Source organism: Sphaerodactylus townsendi, linkage group LG17 (genome assembly GCF_021028975.2).
Source record: "Sphaerodactylus townsendi isolate TG3544 linkage group LG17, MPM_Stown_v2.3, whole genome shotgun sequence".
In the NCBI taxonomy this organism is placed as follows: Eukaryota; Metazoa; Chordata; class Lepidosauria; order Squamata; family Sphaerodactylidae; genus Sphaerodactylus; species Sphaerodactylus townsendi.
This window is the reverse complement of record NC_059441.1, coordinates 384987-399285: the sequence shown is the minus strand read 5'-3', so window position 1 is coordinate 399285 and position 14299 is coordinate 384987. Positions and strand designations below refer to the sequence as shown.

Genomic DNA, 14299 nt, shown 5'->3' with positions numbered 1-14299 from the left:
TTTGTCACAGTTCAGCTATATTTCTCGGTTTACTCCCAACCAGCAATTTAAAGGAAACGCTGCTGGATGGTCTAATTGACCCCGTCCTCTTGTTTCCCTGTTTGTGTCTATAATTAGACTTAACTCAGCCCATCACACACTACCAGAAACGAGCCCTTTTGGAGCCACACCCAACAGACTACTGCCAGTGTTTCAGACCATTTCTCCATATCAAGGCACGCAGAAGACTTGATCCCTTTGCGAGACCAAACCCGAGGAGATTCCAACCCCCCAATGCCGCTCACGATACCGCCACTAATGCAGCGTTGATGACACAGACGGAATTGAGGAATTCGTTTCATCCATTCCTGAATCAAATTACAACTCCTCTGCAATGAGGACTTTTACAACAGACTAGCAATACACTTGCCAATTGAAGTCTCTAGATTACATTAAGATACCTGGGGAAAGGAAGGGAGAAAAATTAGTTTTAAATTGCAGGGGACTCAAGATACAGGCTTTTTCTGATCGCTCAAAAGTAGCCTGCAAGTGTAAGAGTCCAATCCCGGGGGAACCTCTTCTGGAGCCGGAGGACCCCGATGTCGGTGCGAGTGCCCATTTCGCAGGCGCGAGGGGCAACTTATCTATGGCTGATTCCGCATGGGCCAAAAACAGCAGTGTGAAAACTGTGTGAAAATGGTGTAAAAGGGTTTAAAACGGTGTAAAAGGGTTTATACTGTTTTCACACCGTTTTCACACCGCTGTTTTTGGCCCATGTGGAATCAGCCTATGAGGCTGGGTGCCACACGGCTCCACAACCATCAGCCCAGAAATTTCCTCTGTGGCCCAGTCCACCAGTGCAAAATGCTGTGCCGACGTGGCCAGGCACTTTATGAGCAGCGGGGCCGATCTTAGTTGGCCCCCAGTACCCAGCTGGGTCCCGTGTGCCACAGTTTTCATAATGTATCTCTCTTCTCCCTTACGGGAGAGTTCTGGGGTGGAGGGATTGTTTTGACCTTTTGGGGCTTCCCGCCCTATGAGAAAGCCCTTTGGCGGAGCAGTGCTGGAGTGACTCTGTCGCCGCCCGTCAGCTCTGGGTTGGGCTGTAAATCATTATGATTGCTTTGATTTTAAAATTTAGGAATGGATGATGGCCCAGGGCCTTATATAGCACTCAAAACAATTTCATCTGCGCCTTATTTTAATCATGTGGTGTTTTGTGCGTGTGTGCGTGCATTTTTTTTAAAGCTTACTATTTTACTTAAGAGAAACAATGAGTCACAGAGGTTTCAGGCAATTCATTACCCCGATTCCTCATCTGGACTCTGAAAAGATAAAGTCAGCCCTCCGATCTGCCTGCCGAGACCTTCTGGAAAGCATTTTCGTACCTCACTGCTGCAGCTGGTCCCCAGAGTTATTGTATCCCGTTGCTTCCAAAGCCTTATTTGCCGGTTAAACCCATTAGGTTGCAGAGCTGAAGCATCAGCGTGGAGGCCAGGTCACAAGCCCCAGACAGGCGAATGAGATCGGCTTGAGAAGGCAGGAAATTTGGCCCGTAGGTCAAAACCAGGCCCCCTTTGCACTTTCACTGTAAAGGCAAAAGAGGAGTGTGGCGGGAATCGCACCAAATAAAGGGCATTTGTGGGCAGGCCACAAAGTACCATATTAAGATTTACAGAGGCATAGCAAGAGGGGAAAGCGCCTGGTGCGCTGGTGCGTCCTCCGCCCCCATCCCATCCTGGAACACCTCGTCCCGCCCCCAAGGGCTACGCCTCGGAAGATTTATTCAACCAACTCCTATTTTATTGTTTACTGGATGTTCCAACCTGTTGGTTGCATGGACTGTGTAATCTACCTTGAGTCGCAATGAGAAAGGCAGACTGCAAAGCAAGCAAGCAAATAAATAAATGTTTTAAAATTTATTTTTATTTATTATTGCATTTCTATACTGCCCTTCCCCGGAGGGCTCAGGGCGGTGTACAACACTAACAAAACAGACAATAAAACAAGATAAAAATAAATTAAGACTTAAAATGCAGCATTCAAATATCAAACCTTATTTAAGTTTAAAAATAGATGGCATCCGACTATTAAAACCTCCTCTTAAGAGAGGGACAGTGGGTCTAGAGTATTTCTCAGCATGTTTGTTTCGGGCACACACATCAGCGGCTGGTCTCCCCAAAGGCCCGGTGGAAAAGCTCAGTCTTACAGGCCCTGCGGAACTCATTGAGGTCCCGCAGGGCCCGCACAGCTGGAGGGAGAGCATTCCACCAGGCAGGGGCCAGGGCCGTGAAAGCCCTGGCCCTGGTGGAGGCCAGCCGCATCATAGAGGGGGCGGGGATCACCAGCAGATTGGCCTCCGCAGAACGCAGAGACCGGCGTGGGACATATTCATTTCTATCAGTGCTAGGACAGGCCTCTTCCATAAAAACAAAGTAGTCCTGAGAACAGACCTTAGCTTCAAGCCAAAGACAAATTTGGTTTAACCCCCACCCACCCCAGATCCACCTTCTCTTCCTCTGCCAAAAATCACTCCAAGGAAAAAGCACGGCAGATGCAGGACCGGCACAGAGCCTCCGCACTTACAGTGGGAGATCGCAGTCTGCTTTAGGAAGTCTGAGACTCTCTTCATGGCTTTTCTATTGTCTTCTCAAGGGCAAACAGGTCTCAAATACGACTTAAACAGATGGTTGAGGGAATGTATTAGTTTGGCTTATGTGACAAACTGGACCCCCTGAGGGGATTACAGCGCATTCAGTTAGGAGTGCAGCCAAGTCAGCAATTTTTGACACAAACGCATCCCTCACAGATGTACGCAAGGCCTCGGCCTCCACATTTGTCAGGCGCTCCAAGCTGCATTCCATTAACTCGGCTGATGCAGTCTCCAAGCGCGGAGCGGTCTAATTAAATATGTTTTAGCCGACAACTTCTCTCTCTCGAGTTGGCTTCATAGCTTTACAGCGTCCTATTTGCACAAGATGTCTCCATCTCCGAGTAAGAACTGAACAAAAACACTTACTGAGAAGAGCCCTTCTGCCTGAAAGCAAGTAGGACATCCTGCGTCCACCCTGTGGGCCGGATCCAGACTCAGATCAGCCCAGTACCTTTACTGGCATAAAATAAACAAACAAAAACATAGATTCTGTTGCAATAAATTGGGCCCGTTAAAATATATATGTATATGGCCACATGGCCAATTCATTGTTGACAAATAGGCCAAAAGTCTTTGAAAGGGCTCATCTTGAGGACTAAAACAGGAGAAGTGGCAACAGAGGAAATTTCTGCAAGGTCCAGACTCAACTGGCCATTTCCACTGATCCCCTTCCTTCCCACTGTGGATTTTCCTTATGCAATTCCTCTGGCCCCCTATTGTCAGGGGCAGAACTTAAGGAAGTGGGCAGCTGTGGGTCGGGAGAGACAGGAAAATCCCTCTTTGCCACTGGAAAATGTAGTCTGGATCCAGCCCTGCCGGTTTACAGGGAGACAGGTCACCATCAGGAATTACTGCCGACACAAGAATTATTGAACAATTCCCCCTCCCCACACACACCTTCCCCCCCTTTTTTTGGTGTTTACCCATTTCAGTTGTAGCTTCTCAATACTTCTTGGGATCTGATGGAATAGGTGTGCAATGTATATTTTGGTGGGCAGGTGTGCAACTTTCTGAGCTGCAGAGGAAGGGCGCTCCATGGTGACAAAGTCAGTGCTGTACCCGGCTTTCTGGTTCTAATTACTGTTGGATGGAAGTGTCTGTCCATATAGGATATCCTCCCTACCTATAAGAAGAAACTTTCTGGGTAAGTCTCTATGTTCTGTTTCCAAGAATCTAATACGTTCGATAGCTTATAGTTACAAAACATTCAGAAAGTCATAAGGACATTTTGGATCACTGCCTGCACATATACTTTCGGGCCCTGGGCTCTTGCAGCTTGCGAGGCCTTCCGGGTCGCGCCCCTCGTGGCCTCCACCAAGGACTTGGCAAAGGTCTCTTGGGGGGGGGGGGGGAGAAAGAGTGGGACTCCATTTCCTAGCTCCTTTCAGGCGCCAAAGAAAAGGGCGCGAAATTCAAAAGCGGCTGTGAAGGGCTGCTGGAGCCTTCTCCTCTCCTCCTGAGCACAGGCTCAGATGGGGGAGGAAAAAGGAGAGAAACGCTCAAGGATTAGGTGCTAAATGGTAAAAAGAAAAGAATGAGGGGGCTCCAGTCCTGGAGCTCGCTGAAAAAGGCTACTCTACCTGTTGAGGCAGGAAAAATACTGGGGAGGAAGCCCATCACAGGAAATGACAGAATTCAAGATCCTGCTTCCCTGAGGAAGGGGTTGGGAAACCACCCAGCAAGATGTTCCCCGCCTCCAGGAGACTGAACTGTTTCAAAAGGCTCGACAAAACAGCCGAAGAACAGTGCTTGGGAATCATCTCCCAAAGTTGCACATCTTGAAACCCCAAGTGGGATCATTTCAGGTATCATCACGCGTCTTCGAACAATGTCAACACATAGCAGAACTTGGTCTTTTTAAAAACAGACAAAAACAGGAGGCCCTTTGTCCATCCCGTAAGCAAAAGCAACATTTCTGAAGTTCAAATTAGTTGATGTCAACAAAGCGAATGTTGCAGTTCACATGATGCTGCATATGCTAGTAGCGGCTGAATTTTTCCAACAATAGTGGGACTACATTCTTCTACAATTATGTCATCCACTACTCCTCGCACACAAAATTTCATGGCACGCATCCAATGAATACAAACTACTGTGATACTGTGAGGAACAGCCTGAAACCCACCGCATTTTGAATCATAGGGTTTGGGGCTGGGAGGTGCCTTTAAAGTCAGATCCCGGCCCTTAACCAAGACCATTATAACCGATACCACAGCTGATACTCATCTTGGAAGTTGGCAACAAACAGTGCAGTCTAGCTTCCTTTGGTTACCAATTCCTCCACCAAACAAAATCCGTGTAGACAATTTCCCCTATTTACCCAATATCTAACTAACTTGCAGTACAATCTTAAAGACAGCTACTGCAGTCGAAGCACATTAATTTCAATGGGTTGAATTGGGGTAACTTTCCTTAGGATAGCATTATTAAAAATTTAAGCAATTTTATCTTGCTTTTCTCCAGGAAAAGAAAGGACTCAGCACAATCAGCAAAAGATTAGGGCAGTGGCAAATACTCTGTTTTGCCACATTATTCCACACGGAACTGCACCAACATCATAATGAATGGAACCAGTCACTCAAAAGGATTTTCCAAGAAAGGGACATGCAAGGGAGCTGGCAGGAATCTAGCAGCCTGCTCACAGATACTTCCTGAGGAAAAAAGATTTCCCCCAACCTAAGCCTCTATGGGCATCACGCCAAGAACACTCTCTCAAGGCAAACATGACGCTAGAACGAGCCCTGCAGAAAAGTGAAAGGAGCCGGGAGACGCACAGGTAAGGCAGACGTGCAATTTGCAAAACCAAACGAAGCAGAACAGGCGGCGGATGAAGCAGGCCCCGACGCTCCGATGCAGCAAGCGCCGCTGGGAGAAACAAAGGCCTGCCGATGTCGTTATTTTCCTCAACAGGTATGCCGGAAATGACCGGCTTCCTGGGAAGACAAGATACCTGTGCAACTGATGAGGGAGTAAATGTGCACGCAGAAACCCACTGGGAGGGTGCATGAGCTGTTGGCTGAGGCAAGGAGGAAAAACACAAACACAGCATTCTGTCAGACAAGCACCCCACTTTCCAACGGCAAACCAGGGCCCCCCACCACCCTATCAGCAAGCACACGCCTGTATTTCCAGAGGCCCAAAAATGTCCGTCCATGGTATAGGTGTCAAACTCACGGCCCTCCAGATGTTATGGACTACAGTTCCCATATCCCCTGCCAGCACATTATGGGAACTGTAGTCCATAACATGGAGGGTCATGAGTTTGACACTTATGGTCCATGACATCCAAAATGAAGCAGGGCCACCATATGAAGCCATACAATCATTAAAAAAAACAACAACAACCCTGCTATTACAGTAGGAATGAAGTTTAGGGAAACCCAAACACCCAGAGGCGTAGCTCCAAGAGGGCGGGGGGGATGCACCGGGGGCACGGAGGGGGCGTTCCAGGGTGGGAGGATGCACCGGTGCACCAGGCACTCCCCCTCTTGCTATGCCTCTGCAGACACATAGTGGGAACTTGCCGACAACAGAGAATTGACTTTGCCAACCAAGCAGGGTTTTCTTTTCCTTGAGGATTTCTTAGGACTGGGTATAATGGCTGGTGATGAAAAAAAGCACAAGTACCCTGGACAGTAGTGAATGTGATACAGTTGAAGCTCTGTACGTTCTTAGTATGCCAGAGCTAGCTGAACTTGAGATACCTTTGTCAAGTCCGAACAGAAGTGCAGGTGGATCGTCGAATCAGATAATGGTCATAAGAGCTCAGCCAGTCCTGGAGAAAGAAAAATCAATCCTATAACTCTTTACCATTTCCTAAAACAACCCCCGCCCCCGCCTCTACAGTTTCAGATGTATCAGACCGAGTGGGAACTAGCACAACGATTTCCCAGAAGGCTTATTTCAAAGATGGGCATCTAAGAGGCCCTTTTCCATATGCATGAAGCCACAAGTTAAGAAACGTAGGCAGGAATGTAGGTGGAAGTACAGTCCCAGGGTTCTACTGCAGATGTTTCTCGGAGGTTTAAGCAAAATAAATGAGGCAGGACTCATTTTAGAACAGGGATTACATTTTTGGGCTAGTAGATTCATTTTCTGCTGCTGGCAGAAAAACGTAGAACTGCCCACGACGCTGACTGCAGAAACATGGACACCGACAGCAACCTGCACTTGATAGATTTGCCGATGCTGGGGTCGCATCTTTCTCCCGGCAAGAATCCTTCAGGCCTCAATCGAGAGAATGGTGCTTCTCTCCTTGTATGCAAAAAAAAATAGCATTTAACATTTAGAAAACTGCCTGTCTGCTAGGACAGCGGGACCGAAGGCAGATAACAATAAAGTGAATGTATCATAAAACCCTCAAAATCTCAATTGAAATAGCCAGCGATAACAAACGCTTAAAAGTGCAGTGAAAACCACTTTTCCTTTTTCTCTTCAAAAGGCATCCTGTCCTAAACTGCAAAAGGGAAGTAGATCTTTTAATAGCACAGGAAGACTGTTCCACAGCATTGGAACAGGGGCGTAGCATAGCATACACATTGGATTAAAATTTAGGATGGGGGATCCCACACGGAAGAGTACTGTTGCCTGTTCTCACAAGGCTGAAATACCCTGTAGTCCTAAACATGAGCACGTCTTGTGAACACAGTTTAGCAACTCACAATGGCACAGGAAGTTCTGATTCAGCTCTGCCTCCTGTGGTGAATGTGGACAGCATACAAGGAAAGAATGTGGGACAGAGACCTTTACTTCCTGTTTCTTCGTAGACACTGCATATTTGATTAATTCTTCCTTACAATTGCATCCCTAAATAGGAAATCGCTTCAAGAGCGACCTGGCAGATAAAATGAATGAACTATTCTGAGCACCCATCATGATCCAACGACTAACCACGCCTTGGACCTGTGGCAAATCTCCCATTGATATTAATTGGGGCCGGCTCTGCTTGCGGAGATGAGTCACGATATGGCAGCCGGCCATTTCCAAATCCTTTCCCCTGCAACACACACTTAATGCACATCGATTTCCTCTTTTAGACTGCAAGTTCACTTCCATACGGGAAATGTTTCACATTTTCATAATTGCCCTGCGCTTCTTTGCTTGAAGATCAAGGCTGACTCGGTCATATATATTCGTCTGACAAAAGACAGCATTTTTTTTTTGAGAAAGCTCATCCATAATTTAGGTGGTGCAGTGCTCCATTTTACTTTCGAGTTGCAGACAATTTAATTTGGGAACACATCATGAGCCCTTATCGTTAATTCTCTAGTAATGTAATAACAAAGGAAGAGGGCCACGGCTGCTCTCAGGAGGGATGGACAGATGTCCAGCAAGATCCAAACGATATTTACTCACAACCTGAATAGATATTTGGGAGGTATTTATTTTTTTCTCAGCAAGTAACTCAAAGCAGCTGACAATTTAAAACGTCAGCCCATAAAATAAAGGTATATTAAGCAGAATAAAAGAATATTCATGTCACGATGAACATGGAGCAAGCTTGTCTTCTGCTGCTCCAGAGACTAGGACAAGGAGTAGTGGATCCAAGGTACAGGAAAAAGAGATTCCACCTAGATATTAAGAACTGCTTCCTGACGGTAAGGGCTATTCAACAGTGGAATACATTGCCTTGGAGTGGGGTGGAGTCTCCTTCTTTGGAGGTTTGTAAAGAGAGGCTGGATGGCCATCTGTCAGGAGTGCTTTGACTGTGTGTTCCTGCATTGCAGGGGGTTGGGATGGCCCTTGGGGTCTCTTCCAAGGTTCTATGAATAGAATTCTCTGGCCACGGAAGACTTCAGGAGCTGATGGCAGAAGCTCTTGGTCTGGACCAGTTTTTTCTTTTGCAATTGAAACTGCAATCCCTCTGTGGTCAAATGACTCGAACTCAAAGAAAGTCAAATGAAACTTTACCCGCATATCTAGCTTTTCTTCATAACCAGAAGGATGGGAAAATATTTCTAATGAAAGATTTTAATATAATCACATGACTGTCCTCTCTCCAACACACACCTTGATGAAAATAATAATAATGAGGCTTGACAACGTGGTCCCCCCCCCCCCCAAGACACTGGTTTTGGAGGAAATAAACCCAATTATGATTGCTAGCCTGGTGCAGTGGTTAGAGCAAGGGTCTGTAACCTGCAGCTCTCCAGATGTTCATGGACTACAATTCCCATCAGCCCCTGCCAGCATTGTAGTCCATAAACATCTGGAGAGCCACAGGTTGCAGACCCCTGGGTTAGAGTGTCAGACTAGGATCAGGGGGACCCAGGGTCAAATTGCAATTCTGCTGTGTAACCCTGGGCCTAACCTACTTCACAAGGTTTGTGAGTATACAATGAATGGAAAAAAAGTGATATAAGCCATTTTGGGTTCCCATTTGTGGAGACCAGTATAAGAGCCCAATCTAGAGCCCCTGTGGAGAGGCAGGGCTCTGCCCCACTGCCTCCAGGAACGCTTCTCCACAGTACAGGGAGGCTAAAAACGTTTACAACAACAACAACATCCTCCATGCTGCTGAAGAGCCCTCCATTGGGCTTTATCAGCTTATGCCACCCAAAAGGGCACGCTGGCACAACTTTTTGTGCTGGTGAGCCTAGGCAAGGGCGGTGGCTTCTGGGTCAGACACAGCAGAGTTGTGTGGTGCCTGGCCACTGGGTAAGTAAACCTCTGCCCACCAGAGCATTGGCATTTTGCACCAGTAGGGTAGGCCCCCATGTCGGCACAGAGCTGCACCGGCTCCACAGGGGGTCCAGCGCCCCCTGGACTGGGCTGCCTGTAAAGTAAATAGACTACCGCATAAAAATATAATCAGAATGTACCCTTTCAAAGTAATTTCTCTTAAGGGAAACATTTCCATCAGTATCGGAGGCACGTTAGGTTTATATTCCACAACCCAATCAATCAATCAACTCCTCCAAGATGCTCAGAGCTGTAAACTAGAGATCCGATCTGTATGTCAACCGGAGAGATCCACTTGGCTTCAGCATCTAAACGACTCTGGACCCCTTACAGAACATTCTTTGAGCATCTCACGTGTGAAAAAAATGTACACTGGATGGAAATGCTCATCATTCTTGCAGAACACATCAAAAGCACTATCATTCAGAAAGAACACACATGGGGGGGAAACACAGCCAAGAAAATTAAATACTTCGAAAATATATAAATATCTACATTACAGAAGCTGGTAATTTAACTACCGGGACTTGATTAAATTTTTATCCCTTTTCCAATAAATATGACACAATTTAACTGTCGCTGCAATTCCCATAGCTAGTTCAGAAACAGAAACCCAACACTGCAAAATCTATTGATCTTGGAAACCTGAAGCAAGAAATTCAGTCTCTTTCCTTAAATGACCAAGCTACTTTTTAGCTCAGCGTCAAAACCACAGTACATTCTTTATAATACGCACACGCAAAACATTCCTACCCGTGAAGCATATTTGAATAATTCGGCTCTTGGTAAAGGATTCAGATAGACATCCGCATCGAATACGTAAACTTATGCTCTAAGTTCAGAGAGTGGTTGCAATGATACAACGTGAAGCTGTATTGCAACTTATGCATCGCTTAAACAACTACTCTAGATGGCTAAATGTAAGGTGGATGCCATGACATTAATACATGAAACTGCCTAATCCAGGGGTCTGCAACCTACGGCTCTCCAGATGTTTATGGACAATAATTCCCATCAGCCCCTTGGCCATGCTGGCAGGGGCTGATGGGAATTGTAGTCTATGAACATCTGGAGAGCCGCAGGTTGCAGACCCTGGCCTAATTAGATCATCAGTCTATCAAGGCCAACACTGTCAGCTCTGAGTACAAACAGTTTTCCAAAATTTCAGGTAGAGTTTTTGCTATCATCACTAACAGATGCTTTTTAACTAAAATTGAACCGGGGTCATTTTGAATTTAACCATGGTTCTATCCTTCATAAAGATGCTCAGACTCCATCACGGGGATGGCATAGATGCTTACGACATATTTTCCAGAATTAAAGTATTAGCGTCCGCTTTGCCCCTTTCCCACCATTTATGCGCCAAACATTAAAGAGATCTGCATATAGAATAAAAGAGATCTTCCAGCGTAAGACAGATCTGCATAGAATCTCCACTACTTAAGGGCTGGCAGAACTGGCAAAGAAGGTGGGGAAGCCATAACTCCCTCTCTAAAGATGACCTGTGAAAACTGCACCAAAGGTAAAAAGACACCTCAAGTCTCTGCAGCAGTGTTCCAGTTATGTTAGCAAAGCAAAGAAGACCTGGAGGATAACTTGCTTTAGCCCACCCCGAGTATTTAACAAAGCATTCCGTTTCCTTTTAAGTAAATATTTTTAATCTAATTTCTGTATTTATCCTTCCACCACAGCTTTCACTGGCGCTGCCGCCGCCCTACGACACTATAAAAGCAACAGTCCAAAAATAACTGTGAATAATCAATGGTACTTCATGATTGAGTCATTTCAAAAAGTTTAACTGCGGCGCTTTAATCTGGTAGCCACAGCAGTATGCAGACTGCACAAAAGCATGACAAAGCCTTTGCGTAGTCTTGATCTAAATTACTGCCCTCAGTACTTTTGCCCCCGAGAAAGCTAGATCCATCCACCATCTATAATCATTTCTAAGAGCCAGTAACTCAAAGATCGACATAAAAGCAACAATATATTTTCCAACCATCAGCACAAATGACCCAAACAGTTTCAGAATGAAGTCTGAACCACAAGCTAAAACACTGTATGAATAATTTTGGTACCATGTAAGGATATATGGTTGATTTGTTATATAGGAGGGAAGCGAGCACAGAACCGCAATCTAGTCCATGTTAAGCACATTTAAATCCTAATAACTTAACCGAACTAGTACAAACATGGTTGGTTTTTCTCATCAAAACCAACAAAGCTTAGAGGTGCGTAACTTTGGCTCATTCCGTACATGCAAAATAATGCACTTTCAAACTGCTTTCAGTGCTCTTTGAAGCTGTTCGGAATGGCAAAATCCACTTGCAAACAGTTGTGAAAGTGGTTTGAAAACGCATTATTTTGCGTGTGCAGAAGGGGCCTTTGATTGGAGGAATGGGGAATTCGATTCTCCAGATTAGAGTCCACTGCTCTTAACCGCTCTGCCATGCTAGCTCATAGCCTCATGTACTGGATATGCTGTTCCCATAAAAACGGAGCATTCTAAAGAAATAACGGACTTATGAAAAATGCTTTCATCATAGTGTTAATAAAATTACAAGAAATGGAAGAGATTAGGTATTGGGGTACCAATAACATGTGATCATACAAAGCTCTGAGGATTCTGGCTCTGAAGTTCCTGGGCTAGCTCCCACCGCCAGAGAAAATCTGCCAAGGTCTGGCTTACTATAAGTCATACTGGAAGGGTGGAGCTGTTCTTGAGAAACACTCCCCCCTTGAACATACAAAAACACCTGTATAATTCAGCCAATATTTTCATAACCATGTATGCTGATTTCTCTTTCTCTGTTTTAACATGAACAGAATTACCTGCTGTCAATAAAATGGATGAAATCTGGACCTGACGCAGACACAAAAGATTATTTTCATCACACAATGGCATGGCTGGCTGAAAGTCCTACAAGTTAAAGCAACAGCTGGATGTACAATTCTCTTATTCCCTGCAACAAGCGCTTCTCTAAAAGATATTGCCGAAAACATAGCGAAAATTGATATTCAGTCTGCTGAGCTAAAATCCACTGGAGGAAACCTATTTTTAATCAATGCAAGAGGAGTTTAGCGCGTTCTCAACAAACGATAAGAACTGCAAAACTCAGCGTGTACAAATCAGAAATAAACTTCTCGTTTTTTTAAAAAAGTGAAAGACACATAGAATCAAATCAAGATATGGTGTGACCAAGAAATTCATAATTTCTGATGTTACAAACATATTGCCAGCCGTTTGTTTTCCTTGCTTGTGGAGGTTTTCCCTGTGTGCTTTTTCAAAGACAAAAATATGCAAATGAGCTCTGCAGCACACTGGTCACAGTTGGCTTGATTCCTACTTTCGCTAACCACCACCACAAACCCTGAGAAAATGCCATGTAAATAAAGGTGTGGGTTTATCAATCCCGCAAGGCATGCATATAGCACATTTGCCCCTCTTTTGGGGAAGAATTACCTGCAGCCTCCTTCAAGCACTGTGTTTTATCCCCAGAGGGCGGGTGTGTGTGTGTGAGTGTGTGTGGAATGGAGAAGGAATGCCGTGCTGTGGTAGACACCCTGTTGCTTGGGAGGGGAACGAGTCACGCTGCTGCATCGCTTTTGCCGCTGTACCACTTGTCCATCCCCCCTGTCTTGAGGGGGGCATCGTCAATTTCATTTGCATTATGAAGGGGGAACCGACCCTTTTCAAAAAAGACAAGCCGAGGGAGATGGGCTGTCACTGCGACACAAGAGCGGCACAAAGATCCGCAGAAAGCAGAGAGGGAAGAAGAGAAAAGGGGGAGGAAAGTATTGCTTCAGCCAGTTAAGAACAGATCAGAGTTAAGAACTAGATCAGGAAGGTACTCAAGACTTTTTAGATAGCTCTTTTTTAAAAGGTCTCAACGGGTGAGAAACGGAGACCTTGAGTTCGTCAGGGCAAGATAAGACAAAAGCTGGTCAACTCCGCTTTGCAGCCTTCCAAGCCCGAATCAGAAAACAACATTTCCGCCTCAAAAGCATCACTCGCTCAACCACAGATTCTTACACTGAAGATTTCAGAGATTCCAATGCTGATCCAGTGGAACCTGGCTCCACCACAAATCCAGTATGTGTGGTGCAGCGGGCGAAAACCACCCATAAAGAAAACACAGGCAGAACCGATCCAGTGTAGCCTTCGCGACAAGCTTTGCAGCGATGCAGTTTTAGCACAGACAGCACCTAGCAGAGGGGAAAGCATACCTTTTTGCAAGGGGCTGCAACCAGGAACCTAGAGCGGCAAAGACAACGTCTGCAACCTCCCAAATCCTGCCCATCTATTAAAAAAAAAACGGAGGACCGAGTTTTGGTTCTTTTCCCCTAAATTTAGACAGCGGCGTTCCTTTTCACCAAGGAAGCAGCGAGCCTGGGCAGCCTGGGAGCAAAAGCGATCTGAACCTGCCAATGCAAAAAGAAAAAAGAAAAGTTGTTCCTAATCGGGGCGGTCTTCGTTCCCCTTACAAAAGAGCAGCTGCGGCGCAGATTTCCAGCTCCCAGACACATGCGAGGCAGCAGCAAACCGTCATTTATTTCAGCAAAAGGGAAGGGGGCCAGTGCCAGAAACACAAGAGGCTGCAGCGGGGTTCCAAAAATGGATGATCTCATGCTACATTCAACACCGCAAAGAGACAGGGGTGGAGGGAGAGAAAGGGAAGCAGAAATCTCGACATGACCTTGCAGGGTCTGTGGAAAGGGGTGGGGTGGGGGTAGAAGGAGGGGATGGACCAGCTAGCTGGGCTTGCTGGGAGGAGATCCCAGAGATCTCCCCGGGAGTGGATCATTGCAAGGTCCCTTGGGAGATTGGCGGGGTAGAAATGCAAAATATAAATAAATAAAAAATAAAATGGGAGGGAGGGAAGGGGTGTGTGAAAAAAAAGAGAAGGGGAAGCAGCTGGGTCTGGATGGGAATGAATGAGCATCCTGCGGTTGCCACCCTGAAAGAGTACCAGGGTCGGGGGCTGTTCT

General features: G+C 45.9%; 1 protein-coding gene across 5 annotated transcripts in view; it reads right to left on the bottom strand.

Moving 5' to 3' along the window:
* MYO9A (myosin IXA) overlaps positions 1-14299 on the bottom strand; it is a 122391-nt gene that overhangs the window by 107705 nt on the left and 387 nt on the right. The window contains exon 1 of one of the 5 annotated variants that reach the window (XM_048481781.1): positions 12774-12895. The exons of the other annotated variants lie outside the window; for them this stretch is intronic. The gene's annotated coding sequence lies outside the window, so the exon portion shown is untranslated. Of the gene's footprint in view, positions 1-12773; positions 12896-14299 lie in introns of those variants that run through there. 5 annotated transcript variants of the gene reach the window in all.